Source organism: Emys orbicularis, chromosome 15, assembly GCF_028017835.1.
Source record: "Emys orbicularis isolate rEmyOrb1 chromosome 15, rEmyOrb1.hap1, whole genome shotgun sequence".
Lineage (NCBI taxonomy): Eukaryota > Metazoa > Chordata > Testudines > Emydidae > Emys > Emys orbicularis.
Window position 1 is genome coordinate 10,461,257 of NC_088697.1, and position 15,222 is coordinate 10,476,478.

Here is a 15,222-nt window from a genome sequence, read left to right on the forward strand (position 1 = left end):
GCATCTCCAGGAGCCTCTCTTGTTTCATTTCCCGGCCCCTGGCTGGGGACGCAGCCTGCGATAACGGGGAGATTCCTGCAGCCCCAAAGCACTGCTGCCACCAGGATCGGGCATGCTTCTAGGTAAATCTTTGTTCTTACTCATAGACTCATAGACTCATAGACTTTAAGGTCAGAAGGGACCAATATGGTCATCTAGTCTGACCTCCCGCATGATGCAGGCCACAAAAGCTGACCCACCCACTTTCCCTTAACTCAGCTGTTGAAGTCTCCAGATCGTGATTTAAAGACTTCAAGTCGCAGAGAATCCTCCAGCTTGCGACCCCTGCCCCATGCTGCGGAGGAAGGCGAAAAACCTCCAGGGCCTCTGCCAATCTACCCTGGAGGAAAATTCCTTCCCGACCCCAAATATGGCGATCAGTAGAACCCCGAGCATACAGGCAAGATTCTCCAGCCGGACCCTCATTTTACCAGCGATGGCACGTTATTGCCTAATTGACTAAAATCACGTTATCCCATCAAACCATTCCCTCCATAAACTTATCTTCGTTTAATAAATCTTCTTTGGGTTTTTTTTAATAGGGGCTCACGAGTGCTGCCTGGTGCACTGGCGAGGGGGGTTTAGGGAAAACTGGAGTAGACTGTACCTGTGGGTGCCGCTGATGTAGAATTTCTGTGAGTAGCCAGTGGCAGGAGCAACATTCCCTCTAATTCGTTACGCCCGTGTGCGGAGTGAATTTTGTTCTGGGCACCAATATGGAGGGGATGTATGGCGGGGGTGGGGCTGAGGGGTTCGGTGTGTGGGAGGGGGCACAGGGCTGGGACAGAGGATTGGAGTGGGGGGGGGGCTGAGGGCTCCGGCTGTGGGTGCGGGCTCTGGGGTGGGGCCAGAGATGAGGGGTCTGGGGTGTGGGAGGAGGCTCAGGACTGGGGCAGAGGGTTGTGGTGTGGGGTATGGGCTCTGGGGTGGGCCCAGCGATGAGGGGTCTGGGGTGTGGGAGGGGCTCAGGGCTGGGGCAGAGGGTTGGAGTATGGGGGGGTGAGGGCTCTGGGGTGGGGCCGGGGATAAGGGGTTTGGGGTGTGGGAGGGGTTCAGGGCTGGGGCAGAGGGTTGGGGTTTGGGGGGGTGAGGGCTCTGTCTGGGGGTGCAGGCTCTGGGTTGGGGCTAGGGATGAGGGGTCTGGGGTGTAGGAGGGGGCTCAGGGCTGGGGTGCATGGGGGGGTGTGAGGGCTCTGGCTGGGGGTGTGGGCTCTGGGGTGGGTTGGGGACAAGGGGTTCAGCGTGTGGGAGGGGCTCAGGGCTGGGGCAGAGGGTGGGGGTGTGGGGGGGCTCAGGGCTCCAGCTGATGGGCCCAGGGATGAGGGGTTTGAGGTACAGGCTGCCCTGGGGCTGCCGCCGGGAGAAAGGACTCCCTTCATCTCTCTCTCCCTCCCTGCGGCAGCCCTGCATGCCCCAACTCGCTCCCCTCCCCGCCCACACCCTTACCTCTCTCCTCTCCAGGCCCCTGTGGCTGCCTGCGTGGCCCTTTATAGCCAGCTGCACAGCCGTGCAGCTTAGAGGGAACTTAGGCCAGGAGCTGGATACCACGGGGGAACGATTCAAAGGTACTGGGGGGCTGGGGGTGCAGCTATTGTTAACCTGCAAGGCAAAGTTAGGGGCGGCGTAGCCCAGAGGCGAGTGCCTGAGAGGCTCACAGGCTGCTGGAGACCTGCCACGAGAGACTCCCTCTCAGGGGGTAATTAGGTGACTCAGTTCTGAGTCCCCCCAGAACCACCACAACACCCCAAACTGCAGGGAAGTGTTGACACGCCCAAAGGAATCCAAAGTGTTTCGGGGGGGAGGGGGAGGCTGGCTCTACCTGACATTGTCTGCCTGGTAAGCTGCCGGCGGAAGATGCACACGGAAAACCCCCAAACCACAAGCTTGCAGGCGTTCACTGACAGAGACAGCCAAGCGCTGAATCGCAACCCCTCATATGGCACCAGTGGGCATGAGCGAGGGGAAATAAACAGGGGCGGGGAATTTAGCAGGGAAATTATTGGGCTGAGACCAGAACTGCCCACCTGGGGAGGGCAGATGAGGACAATAAAGGGGAAACGCGAAAGGATCTCAGTGCTCACTCCTCGGGATGTGGGGACGGGAATTGAGTGGGGGACAGCAATGCTTCTGCAGGAAATGCGACCCGACTCCAGTCCCCGTGTGTTCCTGGGCGTGTCTTGGTCCTGCCGGGAACGCACAAGGAACTCCCCAACGGTTTCTACCTTATCTCCTGAGAACAAGCAAATCCTGGGTCATAAGGATGAAGAAAGCTGCCTTTTAAATGTCACCTTGCTTTAACTTTGTACCGTTTTCTTTGTACTATGTTTAAAAGCTGCCTTCATCATTGAAATTTGTGCTTTGCACGGTATTTTTAATAGATGTTGAATTGCTACCGCGAACAAATGGTAACTCGAAGCAGCTTGGGTCGAGAAGATCACACAGATAAAACAGTCATGTTTTCAGGAAGCGACCCAGTTGCAACAGGATGTTATAAGAACGATAAACAACGTCATCAAGTGCATCTTTTAGCCTTCCTCTTTGCAAAGGAAAAACCTCAGCTTAACCCTGCGCACGGAACTTGAGAACTATCCTTATTGAAATTAATTTCTTTTGTAAACCCACTGAAGTCGTCATTCTTTAAACTTGGAGAATGTGTACGGTGGGAAATGTTTTACAGAAGATACTGGTGCCTTCTACTTCACGTTTCCAATTAAAGGTTTTGCTGTTTATCAAATGCTTAAGATGGAATAAGCGTCTTTTGAAATGTATATTTGCAAATATGTTGTATCTAAATGCAAACGTTCATGTAATAACTGCCTGATCTCATTGTTTATATAAGTAGCTCCTGTGTGGACTGGAACCAACTGGGTCTTAGCGCCACCTCAGGGTGAGCTGCTCGCTCCACTCAATGAGTCACTTTCTGCCCAGGCTGGGCAGCAGTTGTGGGGCTGTTATGTGACTCCCACGGAGGGATGAGGGGGATGACACAGGAAAATAGGTTTGGGATCCTCTGAGCTAAGCCAAGGTGTAAAGTCAACGAAAGAGTGAATACAACCAACTTTGAATCTCAACACGCCTGAAGGAAGGGGGGGGGGGGGGTTCCCATCATTTAATGAAAATCGGAAGAAGGGTGTAAAAGAATCCTGCTTGGATAGCAAGCACACCCCATCCAGCTCTGCAAGCAAGCTGCCCCAGACCGCTAAGCAAAACAGTGGAGACTCAAGAGGAATCCAAGCCAAGGAAAACCTCCCCAAAACTTCAACGTGGACTGGTGAGAGAATGTTAACTGCACTTGCGGTTGCTTTGCTGTGGCGCTTAGTGAAGACACTAGCTATACCAAGAGGAGAGTGTCTCCCACGGGCGTAGGGACGCCACTTCCCTGAAAAGCACTGTCTACACGAGGTCGGTATCACTAGGTCGCTCAGGGGTGTGGATTTTCCACACCCCTGAGCCATGCACTTACACTGACATACGTTTGTTGAGTAGACCGGGGCTGGGACAATGCCAGGGGTTTAGATTTGAACACGTGTTGTGATTTTATTGGAATTTAAAAGTGGTGTTGTCACTTAAAATACGAACAGTTTCTCAAGTGGTCAGACTATGACTTACTGGAGATGTGAAGAGGGCTAAACATTGTTAAACAGAGAAATAGCGGGACTTAATTGAATTTAAAATTCTTGATATTCGTAATTGGTCTGTTTGAATACAGGTCCTTAAATGGCTTCTTCTAATGAACAGATCTGAATATTTTCTTCATTTTCATAGGATCTAGTTAAGATTCGTCACTTTGCCCAATTATAAACGGGCTGGTTATTCGTTAATAACCAACAGGATACGCCTGCCCTTAAAGCAAATTATTTTGCCCATTTAGAAACATCCGTAGTTATCTAAGGATATACCAGAGAATGGAATCTCCATAATTTTGAGAAACAATATACCTTGGTCTCAACGTACCTGGAGAAAAGTACCCCTGTGAAGGTGAGCCGACTCTAATAGGGTTAAAAACTCTCCACGGAGAGGCATACAAAAGAGATTGTAACAGAAATAATCAGTTTATCATGTGTATGCTGTCATTTGTGTTGCTTTTTTTGATGTTTCCTTTTTTAATAATAAAATAGCCATGGTTAATAATTGTGGTGATTTTGCTTGGTCTTAATCCTGGTCTCCTCTAAGGTACATAAAAGAACTCCGGTGACTAAACATTGGGAGCCAGCACCCTGAATTGCAGTGAGATAAACAATTTGTGGAGCTCGCCTCCCCGCTCTTATTTCTCTAAACTATATGTTTGTTAATAATTTTTAAAATAAAATGACTTTGTGTATGTAAGGAGGACAAACTCTGTGTAGGTCAGGCAGAAGCTAATGCTGCCGGAGTGAGGGGGTGGGCGGGGGCCAGACGACGATGGGGAAAGAGCAAATCTCTCTGACTCACCCCAAGATACCCGAGATAGATCTGATTTCAGTGTGTCTAGCTGAGATCAGCTCTGTCTCCCGCACCGGGAGACATTCCGGGTAAGAGAGGGACACACTCCCATGACTAATAGGACAAAAGACTTGATAGAAAGGATCATGGGATTTACCGAAGGCCAAGCTGTAAAAGCAAGCGATTCCCCTGAGAGACCACAGTGAGCAAATGGTGCAAACACCCTTTCAAGGCCACTCTGCGGGAAGCAAAATCTTTGTCCCGTTAGTCTCCGTTGTGGATCCTCTGGTGTTTAATAAGGGCTGAGCTCTGCGTGAAGCGTTTCCCGCACTCAGTGCACATATAGGGTCTGTCTCCCGTGTGAATTCTCTGATGTGCCATAAGGTTGGAGTTCTGTTTGAAGCTTCTCCCACAGTCGGCGCATTTATAAGGGTTCTCGCCAGTGTGGGTGCCCTGGTGTCGAATAAGGTGTGAGCTCACCATGAAGCTTTTCCCGCACTCGGCGCATGCGTAGGGGGTCTCTCCCGTGTGGATTCTCTGATGCCGGATCAGGTTTGAACTGACGGTGAAGCTTTTCCCACAGTCCCGGCATTTGTAAGCTCGCTCCCCGGTGTGGATCCTCTGGTGGGCCATGAGGTTTGAGCTCTGAGTGAAGCGTTTCTCACACGCCGAGCACTGATAGGGGGTCTCCCCGGTGTGGATCCTCTGGTGGGTAACTAGGGCTGAGCGCTGAGGGAAGCGTTTCCCGCACTCGGGGCATTTGTAAGGTCTCTGCCCCGTGTGGAGTCTCTGGTGTCTGATAAGGGTTGAGCTGCGATTGAAGCGTTTCCCGCACTCAGGGCACTCATAGGGTCTCTCCCCCATGTGGATTCTCTCGTGTATAAGAAGGTCTGAGCGGTAAGTGAAGTTTTTCCCACACTCGGTGCATGGGTTTTTTCTCTTTGCCGTGGGGATTCGCTGCTGGGCTGTGATTGCTTTGAGGTTCCTGTGAGTTCTCTGACAATCAATGGATTTACCCACTTTCTGCCCCGGCTGGTTTCCCTGTTGCGGCTCCGGCCTGTGCCGCCCCTCACGAGCTTTTCCCTGCTCATGATGCCTGGACGCGCTCCCTTTGGATCTCCATGATAATCCTCCATGTGCTTCCACGTGCTCAGCCTCTTCCTGCTGCGAGCTCTGCGCCGCGTTCTCACTCAGCATCCCAGCACCTGCTGGGACAGAGAGAAAGACTCCAGCGACCAGTCATCGCCCGGGCCCCGCCGAAAGGGGAAAGACTCGGGGGCAACACACCAAAGGAAGTGCTGTGGAGCTGGAAAGAATTAGGAGCCTAATCCCTGACACTCCTCATAAGAACGTAAGAACGGCCGTACTGGGTCAGACCAAAGATCCATCTAACCCAGTATCCTGTCTGCCGACAGTGGCCAATGCCAGGTGCCCCAGATGGAGTGAACCTAACAGGCAATGATCAAGTGATCTCTCTCCTGCCATCCATCTCCATCCTCTGACAAACAGAGGCTAGGGACACCATTCCTTACCCATCCTGGCTAATAGCCATTAACGGACTTAACCTCCATGAATTTATCTAGTTCTCTTTTAAACCCTGTTATAGTCCTAGCCTTCACAACCTCCTCAGGCAAGGAGTTCCACAAGTTGACTGTGCGCTGAGTGAAGAAGAACTTCCTTTTATTTGTTTTAAACCTGCTGCCCATTGATTTAATTTGGTGGCCCCTAGTTCTTGTATTATGGGAATAAGTAAATAACTTTTCCTTATCTACTTTCTCCACATCACTCATGATTTTATAGACCTCTATCATATCCCCCCTTAGTCTCCTCTTTTCCAAGATGAAAAGTCCTAGCCTCTTTAATCTCTCCTCATATGGGACCCGTTCCAAACCCCTAATCATTTTAGTTGCCCTTCTCTGAACCTTTTCTAGTGCCAGTGCTCCCAAGGGAGAGAAGCAGGGATCGATTCCGCCCTCACACCCCCTCCAACACTCAGGGGGAAGGGAGGCCAGGGAGGCAGCTGCCAGGTGTCGGACAGGATGGGTAGGAAGCCATGAGCAACATCTGCCCTGAGGCCACGACACCTGCAGGGGACAATCCTGAGCTCAGAGAGTGGGTTTAATGAATTCACCCATGCAGACGCCTCGCAGACTCTGTCTTTCCTCAGAGCCCTGGAGCTCCAGGACCCACGGCTCTTCCCCTTTTCCCAGCTGGGAGATCACATCTGCTTTGGAAATCGGCAACCCTGTTCGAAGGAAAAGAAAACAAGTGAGCTCGGGTGAATTCACGGGGCATGTGCCACCAGGAACCTTCTAGTGTTTTAACCCCGGGTCATTTCTAAACAGTAACGTTCGGGGACCAGCTCCCCAGGTAATCCAAGCCACAGGACGCGCTGCTAACGTGAGATGTAAGGATCCCCGCTCCGCTGAGAACACACACAGCCAGACACTCCTCATGAAAGGGGGCTCCCAAAACTCAGAGACAGCATCTCTATGTCCCAGCCAGAGCGGGGAGTCACCCTGGCCCGGCTTTATACTGACACAGAGGGGCCCCGGGACACATCTCCAGGAAGCTGGGACCGGAGAGGACGGGCTGGTGGGGATTAGCTCAGTTAGGAACTGGAGGGAACAGGGGCTTTCGCCGAATGCAGCAGCTAAGGGTATGAGAGCCCAAGACAGCACATTTTGAGGAATTAGGGAAGGTAGTGAGTTAGATGCAGTGGAAGGCAGGGCCGTCCCTAGCCATTTGGGTGCCCTACGCAGCCCCCCCATGTGGGGGCTGTGTGGGGCCCCAGGCCTCCCCCCCTCCAGGGTCTGGGAGGCAGGAGCTGTGGGGGGGTACTTTTGGGGGCCCCGCAGTCCCAGAATGGCCCGGGGGATTAGCGGGGGGCCGGGAGCAGCCCGCTCCACTTCCCTCGGCCCGGCCCCAGCCGTGTCGCTCGGGGGAGGGGGCTTGGGGGAAGGGATCCCCCACCCACCCACCCCCTGCAGTGGCAGGAAGCGGAGCAGCCCGGCCCCAGCCCGCTCTACTCCGCCAGCTCCCAACCTTTCTCCAACCCGAGCGACATGGCTGGGGCTGGGGCTGGGGCAAGGGAAGCGGAGCGGGTTGGGGCCGCGTCTCTCCGTTTCCCACCGCTGGTGAGTGTGGGGGGCGTCCTTTTCCCCAACCTCCCCGCACTCACCAGGGGGGAAGGGTAAGAGGTGGGGCGGAGGGAGTTGTCCAGGGCCCCACACCCTCCTAAGGACAGCCCTGCCCCTTGCAGTGGGCACAGCCCATGGGGGGGCCGGCCAGGGGATAGGGCTGGTCTTTGGGCTTGCCGCGTATGCAGCAGGGGCCCCAAATGTCATTGTGCCCTACACAGCTGCGTATGCTGCATATGCCTAAGGACGGCCCTGGTGGAAGAGACTATGAAGATCCCCAAGTGTGTGGAATCAGTCCTGATAATTCAGGATCTATAAACTGGAGACTCGTCTGCTGGGGAGGACAGAGGAGAAAGACCCAGGTGTATTAGTCATTCAGAGGATGGATTATAAGACACCAATGTGAAGGAGCTGGGAGAAAGGCAAACATAATCCTCGGCTGTATCAGGGGAGGTATTTGTAATGAGCAGCTGAAAGCCTGGGCTGTTCCATGGGTGGAAGTTAGAAAGTCAGGTGCAGAAAGACGCTGAAAAGGGCTGGGAACTGAAAAATTGGACGGCGACAGATGGCAAATCCCAGTGATGACAGAACCTGGAGATCTTCTCAACAAGACGAGCTCTCGTTGACGCTGTTGACTGTTGCCGTCACTTCAGCCTGATTCAACAGGCATTTTAGGCTTCAGAGCGGTGTTTGGGGTGCATGCCGGTTATGCTGTGTGGGGTTAGTTTGTGCGTAGGAGGGGTTGTGCGGGGAAATTCGTATTGGTTTGGGAAGGAGGCGAATAAGCGGTGCTCGCTGGGGCGAGGGGCTACGCATGTTTGGAGTTACTGTGGGTGTGCGGGTTGTGTTGTGTTGTGTGGATTGGTGTGAGTGGCGTGTGCTGCGGTGAGGGGCTGTGAGCCTTTGGGCATATTGCGGATGCTGGTTGTGTAACTCTCTCAGCGTTAGCCACAGTGCCAGTCACAAGCCTGGAGAAAAAGAGGAGAATTCTGCGACCAGGTCAGGGAGAACTTTGCTGCACGTACTTTGTGAACTCCAGGAAAGCTGACACCGATTCCATGAGAAATGAGAAAATACTTGGTGTCCGTGGGATGCGATGGGGAGGGAGCGGGGAGATGTTGTCTGAGGGTGCAGCAACATTATGCTCAGGAGGACGAACCCATGACAGACGTGTAGGAATGACGCTGGAGAACATCACAACTGTCACGGCTGATTCCCTGCTCCGGTGCTTCGAGCGCAGAAGGTGGGGACCCGCCAGGATTCTAAAAATTCATATTGGCCGCTCCAGGCTGGTATTAAACCCCCAAGGTTACAGCTTCTCTCTGACCTTGGCTTGGTAAATGCTGCCACCACCCAAATGCAAAAAAAAACCCTTGGCCCCAGGAAGGAACACTTGGAAATTTCTCCCTGTGGGGTACCCTCCAGCTCCTTCACCCCCCCTCCGGGGAAGAGCTGAGAAAGAAAACAAAGGAAATCAGCTGTTGCCCCCAGCTAATTAAACAACATGCACAAACCTCTTAGGACACCAAAACCCAAATCCTGTTCTTAAAAAAGGTAAATTTTATTAAAAACAAAAAGGAAGAAGATATATCTGGAATTTAGGCTTTTCCCTAGATTTTAAAAGAGCAATTCCAAAAAATTAAGCACCCAAACTAGGTTTCTTGGGGGTTCAGCTTAAAGGTTACAAGCAAACAAAAGCATCAGGGGTTAGCCCAGAGGAGATCCACAAGCCAAAAGAAAGAAATAAACCTGATTGCATTTATCTAAACATTCCCTATGCAAATGATTCCTTCTAGGTATGGAAGATAATTTTTCATACCTGGTTCAAACCTTACACAGCATTGCTGCTTATAGCCTTGCTGCTCTGTGTCCCTGCAGCCCAGAGAGAACAACGGGCAAAGGGAAAGTTTCTTTCCCCATTTTAAAAAGTTCTACCTTCCCATTGGCTCTTTGGGTCAGGTGCCCACTTTCTTTTCTTTACCTGGGGGACTTTGGAAGCCAGCGCGTGACAGAATGACAATCGCCAGCCTGCAAACAAGACCTGTGAAGTGACCAGTCATCCAAATATCTGCCCCAGGAAATGCAGCAGACGACGGCAAAAAGGATATACTCTACCTGCTGGGAAGGAGTTGTGAATGGCTCTTGAATCTCCCTGGCACAAACAGCCTGAAGACCAGAGACAGTCTTTTTCAGCACAAGAGGATTCAAATGCTCATATGAAGATCGGCCCACAATGCGACTGGCAATCGCAGAGGACACGTGGGTATATGGGCATTCGCTCAGAGGGGTGCATGAGTCAGCAGAGGAGCAGATGGGGTCTCAGATCACTCTCTTTTAGTGGCTACATTACAACTGACACCCAAAAAGCTCCCGAGGAGAGACAAAAGGCGAGTTGTAGCAATAGAGGAGTTCAGGGTCCAAGAAAGACGGGGGAGATTCCAGACTGCATTCAGCAACTGTGCCAGTGTTTTACAGGAGCAGGCTGATCAAAAGTCTGTGAGACAGATGTTTGAATGGGAAAAAGACAGCAGACAAGACAGCAGAGGAAGTAGTGGGCCACTGAAGAGGCCAGAAGAAGGCGGAACGTGGGCATTGATTGACAAGGGGGCAAAAACGAACGGTGCAAGAGACAGACCTCAGAGTGCACACGAGAGAAAAGGGATAAAGCCGGGAGGCATGCAAGATAGGAATGCCTGGGTGCAGGTGAAGGCTGTGGCGGCAGAAGCAGCGGCACAGAGGAGAGATATCAAGCAGCTCTATGAAATAGTGGAAGACCTCTCGGGAAAAACCAGAGCACCACAGGCGGTGCCCATCAGCGACTCTCCTCGACAGATATTTGAAATGCACAAGTCAGACGATGAAAAGTGCATTCCCATTCCATATTCAACCGCCCAGAGCCAAAGATCGTGCCCAGGTTTCAGAGAACGGCCAATGCTAAGTTAGAAACAGACGAGGGACCAGTAACGCCCAAAGAAATGAAAGGGCTCAAACAGGAGAACGCTCCAGGGGTGGAGAGAATTCAAGAAGCTGGAGTTAACATTCTAATTGAACAGCTAACCAAACGAACCAAATAAAGGTGAAGGAACGAATGCCACGTGGCGTCATTGTGACAGTGCCCAAAAGGGGGAGCTTAGTGCGCAAACTGGAGCGGCGTTATGCTGTTATTAATCCTGGGGAAAGTACTGGCTACCGTTTTGCTGAACTGAATTAAGGAGGCCGGGAAAGAAACAGCATGAGCAGAACAGGCTGGCATCCAACCAGCCAGATCATTTTGGAACCGCTGTTCGTTCCTCAACTGTTCATCGAAAAAGCGACGGCAGCTTAGTCAACTTTAAGGAAGCATTTGACGGTGTCCACAGAGAGACCTTGAGGAATACAGACAATCTGGTCTATGTAAGGAGGAGTTTATATGATGGATGTACAGCAGAACCTCAGGGTTACCAACACCTCGGGAAGGGAGGTTGTCTGTAATTCTGAAATGTTCGTAACTCTGAACAAAACATTATAATTGTTCTTTCAAAAGTTTACAACTGAACATTGACCTAATACAGCTTTGAAACTTTACGGTGCAGAAAAAAAAGTGCTGCTTTCCTTTTATTTTTTTAGTAGTTTATGTTTAATACAGCACTGTATTGTGTTTGCTTTTCTTCTTTGGTCTCTGCTGCTGCCCGATTGTGTACTTTTGGTTCCAAATGAGGTGTGTGGTGACTGGTCAGTTCGTAACTCTGAGGTTCTACAGTAGATGAGCATTATTGGATGCAGGCTTTGGTGAATGGCTCCATATTGTGAGTGGGGTCAGATGAGGGTATATATAATCACCAATCCTCTTTCCATTCACAATAGAGTGGCTGATGAAGCAGGCAACAAAAGGCATTATGGACTGTGTCCAATGGGTTGGCACAGACGAGTTACACAACTTTGACTTTGCTGAGGACTTTGCTTTACTAAGTTTGACATGGAACAAAATGATCACCCTTAACCCAGGGCAATCAAAAATTAGATTGAATGTAAATGCCGGGAAAACCAAGGATGGAATCCAGACAACAGGTGCAAAGATGCAGGTGGATGGCACAGAAATCTAACTGGTCGAAGAACTTTGCTCTTGGGGGAGTGTGGTGATATCTGAAGGTGGCTGCACTGAAGATATTCATGCAAGCTGAGGAAAAGCAAACACCGCTTTTGGAAGGATTAGCAACATCTGGTCAAACAGAGGATCAGAGTCATAGAACCAGAGGGTTAGAATGGACCACAAGGGTCATCTAGGCTAACCCCCTGCCAAGACGCAGGATGTGTTGTGTCTAAGCCAGCCGAGACAGATGCTCTCCAGCCCCCTTCTGAAAACCTCCAGTAAAGGAGCTTCCAGGACCTCCCCAGGCATCTGTTCCATCGTCCTGCTGTTCTCACACTTAGGAAGTCTTTCCTGAGATTTAATCTAAATCTCCTGTGCTGTAGTTTGACCCCATCACCTCTTGTCCTGCCCTCTGTTACAGACTAGGGACCGAATGGCTAGGAAGCAGTTCTGCAGAAAAGGACCTAGGGGTTACAGTGAACGAGAAGCTGGATATGAGTCAACAGTGTGCCCTTGTTGCCAAGAAGGCTAACGGCATTTTGGGCTGTATAAGTAGGGTCATTGCCAGCAGATCGAGAGACGTGATCATTCCCCTCTATTCGACATTGGTGAGGCCTCATCTGGAGTACTGTGTCCAGTTTTGGGCCCCACACTACAAGAAGGATGTGGAAAAATGGAGGGCAATGAAAATGATTCGGGGGCTGGAGCACATGACTTATGAGGAGAGGCTGAGGGAACTGGGATTGTTTAGTCTGCAGAAGAGAAGAATGAGGGGGGATTTGATAGCTGCTTTCAACTACCTGAAAGGGGGTTCCAAAGAGGATGGATCTAGACTGTTCTCAGTGATACCTGATGACAGAACAAAAAGTAATGGTCTCAAGTTGCAGTGGGGGAGGTTTAGGTTGGATATTAGGAAACACTATTTCACTAGGAGGGTGGTGAAGCACTGGAATGCGTTACCTAGGGAAGTGGTGGAATCTCCTTCCTTAGAGGTGTTTAAGGTCAGGCTTGACAAAGCCCTGGCTGAGATGATTTAATTGGGGATTGGTCCTGCTTTGAGCAGGGGGTTGGACTAGATACCTCCTGAGGTCCCTTCCAACCCTGATATTCTATGATTTTATGAACGGCCATATGGGGTCAGACCCATGGTCTGTCTAGCCCAGTATCCTGTCTGCCGACAGTGGCCAGAGCCAGGTGCTTCAGAGGGAATGAACAGAACAGGGAATTCCTAGTGATCCATCCCCTGCTGTCCAATCCCAGCTTCTGGAAATTGGAGGTTTAGGGACACCCAGAGCAGGGGGCTGTGTCCCTGATCATCTTGGCTAATAGCCATTGATGAACGTATGCTCTATGAGTTTATCTAATTCTTCTTTGAACCCAGTTATACTTTTGGCCTTCACAAGAGCCCCTGGCAGGGAGTTCCACAGGTTGACTCTGAGTTGTATGAAGAAATATTTCTTTTGGTTTGTTTTAAACCTGCTGCCTATTCATTTCATTGGGTGACTCCTAGTTCTTGTGTTATGAGAAGGAGTAAACAACACTTCCTTATTTACTTTCTCCACACCGGTCATGATTTTATAGACCTCTATCATATCCTCACCTTAGTCATCTCTTTTCCAAGCTGAAAAGTCCCAGTCCTATTAATCTCGCCTCATAGAGAAGCCATTCCATACTCCTAATCATTTTAGTTGCTCTTCTCTGATCTTTTTCTAATGCCAGTATATCTTTTTTGAGATGAGGTGACCACATCTACGCACAGTAATCAAGGTGTGGGCCTATCATGGATTTATATAGAGGCAACATGATATTTTCTGTCTCATTAGCTATCCCTTTCTTAATGATTCCCAGCATTCTGTTTGCTTTTTACTGCCGCTGCACGTTGAGTGGATGTTTTCAGAGAACTATCCACAATGACTCCAAGTTCTCCCTCATGCTAACGGGGTTAATGGAGGCCAGATGGACCAATTAACCTATTAGGCTGAAGGCTGAGAGGAAAACCCTACTTAGGGGACGCTCGCCTGTGTGGGAACAGGCAGGGAGCTGATCATAGGAAGGGGGCTTCAGGGAGGTAGTTTGCAGTCACTCCCTGGGAGACGGGAGCTGTGTTTGGGGGCTAGAGAGACGGTCGGCCCACGGTTGCTCCCTGGGAGAGCGGCGTAGAGAGACCGGCAAAGGTCAGACAAGGGGGAATGCTGGGATAGGAAGCAGCCCAGGGATTAAAGAGCAACGTTGTGGCCTGAACAGAACATGGATGTTTGTTGCAGGGTCCCTGGGCTGGAACCCAGAGCGGCCCGAAGAAGTCGCAAGCTGAGTGGCGCATCCAGTGATTGGTGGTAACAGTTAATTGAGACCTCGTTATTTTGTGTGCATAGTTGGGATGATGTTTTCCAACGTGCATCACTTTGCATTTATCCGCATTGAATTTCATTGGCCGGTTTGTGGTCCGGTCACCCAGTTTTGTGAGATCTCTTTGTAGCTCTTCGCAGTCTGCTTTGAGGCATTCTGGATCCTCTGCAAACTTGGCCACCTCTCTGTTTACCCCCTTTTCCCAGATTATTTACGAATATGTTGAGCAGCCCTGGTCCCAGTGCAGCTCCTTGGGGGACCCCGCTATTCACCTCTCTCCATGGTGAACCCGACCGTTTTATTCCTATCTGGCAGGAAGAAATCACCCAGGAAGGGGCTCTGGGGAAGAGTGCTCTCACGGCGACTTCCCAGAGAGCGTAGAGGCTGACCCCTCAGGAATGAGAGGAGGGCTGTGGGAAGGGAACAGGATCACACATGAGTTGTGGGGACGATGTGACGAAGTCTCCTTTAATCTAAGGAACCAGGGAAAGAACTTCCAGCAGAAACTGATACGGGTGCTGGAGAGACCCTACAGCTTCTAGTAACCGAGGGGACAGGAATCCTTACCCAGCGAGGTCACATTCTCATAGTTCTCCTGCATGACGTCTCCATAGAGGGCTCTCTGAGCGGGGTCCAGCAGAGCCCCCTCTTCCCTGGTGAAATACACAGCCACCTCCTCGAAGGTCACCAGCCCCTGAAAAGCAAGAGTCCCACACTCAGTACCTGCTGCCCCACTCACAGCCCCACTATTCACGGGAAAGGAGCCAATCAAATGAAAGCTCTGGGAGGCTCCCAGTCAGAGTCCCACCCCCACACTGGGAAGTTGACTCAGCCCAGTCCGGGGCGGGTTGTTTCCAGTTTCAAAAATTGGGGAATTTTCACCTCAACCTCATGGGTCTGGTCATAGAATCTAGTTCCAGGCTGAACAAGTCCCAGTAGGTTAGTCACACCCTGTCCCCTTCCCTTTCTCCGCCCTGGGTATTTCCTGCCCCCTCCCGCCTGAAGACCAAATCCCTCAACAGCGCCCACCTCCTGTGCATCTACTGCCCCTCTCCCTCCAGTCGGAGCCACTGGGAAGTCGCTACCTGAATCGGCTCCTCTGCAGCCTTTTCCCTTCCCTGTCCCCGTGAACGATGGGACAATCTGGAGTGACAGCCTGTCCAGGTGAGAAGGGCAATTGAGGAGATAGTTAATTTCACACCCTGA

The 15,222-nt window shown here is 51.1% G+C and overlaps 1 pseudogene; it reads right to left on the bottom strand.

Annotated features, from left to right (window-relative positions):
• LOC135889358 (zinc finger protein 850-like) overlaps nt 1-15,222 on the bottom strand; it is a 473,854-nt pseudogene that overhangs the window by 341,308 nt on the left and 117,324 nt on the right.